The 2,808-nt window shown below is 42.1% G+C and overlaps 1 pseudogene; it reads left to right on the forward strand.

Annotated features, from left to right (window-relative positions):
- The first annotated feature begins 593 nt into the window (after positions 1–593).
- Positions 594–2,808, forward strand: part of LOC108297725 — a 12,005-nt pseudogene continuing 9,790 nt past the window's right edge.

Raw genomic sequence — 2,808 nt, forward strand, 5'->3', positions numbered from 1 at the left:
ATGGTGGCCCACCTCTGTATTGGCATACTCTCTCTATAATGGCGGGTTGCCTCAGCAACTGCGGGCTGCCTCAGCAATGGTGGTTTGCCTTGGCAATGGCAGACTGCCTCAGCATTGGGTGACTACCTCCGTAGTGTTGGACTGCCTTGGTAATGGCCAATGCCCCTCCCCCACAGAGCTGGACCATCCCAGGTTCAGCCACACTTGCTGTGAATCTCTCAATCCAGAGTTTCTGATTGGTGTTCTTTTGTGGGGATGGTACCAGCTGAGCCTGATCGCCTGGATCCCTGCCTCAGAGCCTTTTTTTTTTTTTAAGTTGGTGTTCCAGTCACCTGTTGAAGAGGCACTGGGATCTGTGTTTTCCCATGCGGTGACTCACTGTGCTGGCTTAAACAGTGGCACTGAGATTTGTGGCTTTTTTTGCCGTGGAATCTAATGTCCTGGTTTCCTGTTCAGTCCCCTTTTTAAACAGATGAATGGACGACTTCCCATGGCTCCAATTGCCAGCCAAAAGGGCACACAGACCAGTGTATTTTGTATGGAGAACTGCTGCGCCAGGGTGCTGACAAAGCAGCCGCAGGGGCCAAGCAGCCATGCCGGCTGACTCAGCCGCACTGACAAAAATAGCCACGCTGGCTGAAACAGCTGCGCTGGTGACCCATGGGGCTCCTCCACCTGGGAATTTCCTAGTCTGCAGGCAATAATAATGCAGCATTCACTCACCCTCTGCGCTTTCACTGGGAGCTGCAATCCTGAGCTGTACCTGCACGGCCATCTTGGGTCGATCCCCCCTTGAGTACTTTTTGTCTATTTTTGTAATTGTCATATCTGCTTTTGATATCTTAGTCATAAATTCTTTGTCCACGTCAATGTCCAGACGAGTTTCTTTAGAGTTTTGTCTAGCATTTTTATAGTTTCAGGTCTCACAATTTAGATTTTTAAATTCATACTGAATTGATTTTTGTATATGGTGGGAGATAGGGATCCCATTCCATACTTCTGCTTACAGCAATATAATTTTTTCCGCACAATTGGTGGAATAGGATGTCACTTCTCCAATGTATGTTTTTGTTGACAATTGTTTGTAGGCATGTGGTTTATTTCTAGGTTCACTATCCTGTTCCATTGATCTATGTGTATATGTGTCTTCTTATCAGTGTCATGCTATTTTGGTTACTTAAGCCTTCTAGTATAATTTTAAGTCAGATAATGTAATATCTCCAGCTTTCTTCTCTTTGTTTAAATTTGCTTTGGCTATTCAGGCTCTTTTCTTTGTTCCATGCAAATTTTAGAATTTTTTAATTGTATAAAAAATAACAGTGGCATTTTGATAGGAATTGCCTTTAATATGTAGAATGCTTTGTGCATTATGGTCATTTTAATGATTATAATTATTTCAATCCATGAGCATGGGATGTTTTTCCCATTGGTGTCATGTACAATTTCTTTCATCAGTGTTTTGTAATTTTACTTGCAGAGATTTATTGAGATTCGCTTGGGGTGATGGCAAAACATTATGGAAAATATTAGGGAAGGTTATATATTATAGTACTAAACCTTTTGGAAAGCTGAAAGTTTTTATTGGGACAGGCCGAAGGTGGTAGTTCCATTAAGTTAGGGAGAAGATAGGGATGATAAGAAGCTTTCCCAGTTTTAAGTCTGTTTACCCCACATCCCTTTCTCTCTACTCTGTTTACTCATGTCAATTTTGTGCTGGATGTCCCTCTCAGGGGGAGATCAAAGGGGAATTACCTGTTAATAGTGTCTACTCTGTGCCCAGAACCTAAAGCTTTTACTATTTATAAAACGACTCTTTTAACCATGTTAATTATGCACAAATGTGTCGACTTAGAATCTCTGTTGTAAAATTTATACTGAATAAATTTAAAGTTGGAGAGGGAATCTTAGTCAGTTGGTTGCCTTTCACCCTCTAAAAGCAGCCAATATCCATCCTTAGCCCACTTGAATCACTGTATGGTGTGAAAGTGCATTCATTTATCCATCGTTGAGTCAGGGTCTGCAGGTGAACTTCCACAGGTGGTGGTCAACAGCTCAGAGATTTTTCATCTCTTTGACTAATTGTATTTCTAGGCATTTTACCTTTATCGTAGCTTTGTAAAAGAAAGTGACTCTTTAGTTCAGTTCTCAGTTTGATCATCATTAGTGTATAAAAGTGCTACTAATTTTTGTACTTTGATTTTTGCATCCTGAAATAAATCTGGGAGTTTTTTGGTGGTCTTTAGATTTTTCTATATATGGTATTATGTAATCTTCAAAGAGGGACAATTTGACTTTCTAATCACAACCACATGCATACTCCCACTAAGACCAATAGACCGTGTCCGTGGGGAGGGCACAGGTGATGGTATTTCTTTAAACTGGCAATGTGATTACAGTTGGAAGCCTAGGCTGTGAGCCACTTAGCTAAGCACTGCCTCTCAAGTTTCTTTACTTTTCCTTCGTTTTCTTTTTCGACTTTTTTTTTTGTGTGTGTGAGACGGAGTCTTGCTCTGTAGCCAGACTGAAGTGCAGTGGTATGATCTTGGCTCACTGCAACCTCTGCCTCCAGGGTTCAAGTGATTCTCCTGCCTCAGCCCCCTGAGTAGCTGGGATTACAGGCACATGCCACCATGCCCAGCTAATTTTTTTGTGCAAGGTTTTAGTAGAGTTGGGTTTTCATTATGTTGTTGTCCAGGATGGTCCTCATTTCCTAACCTCGTGATCTGCCTGCCTTGGCCTCCCAGAGTGCTGGGATTACAGGTGTGAGCCACCATGCCTGGCCTCTTTTCCTTCTTTCTTTCTCTCTCT

Source organism: Cebus imitator, unplaced genomic scaffold (assembly GCF_001604975.1).
Source record: "Cebus imitator isolate Cc_AM_T3 unplaced genomic scaffold, Cebus_imitator-1.0 Scaffold834, whole genome shotgun sequence".
Lineage (NCBI taxonomy): Eukaryota > Metazoa > Chordata > Mammalia > Primates > Cebidae > Cebus > Cebus imitator.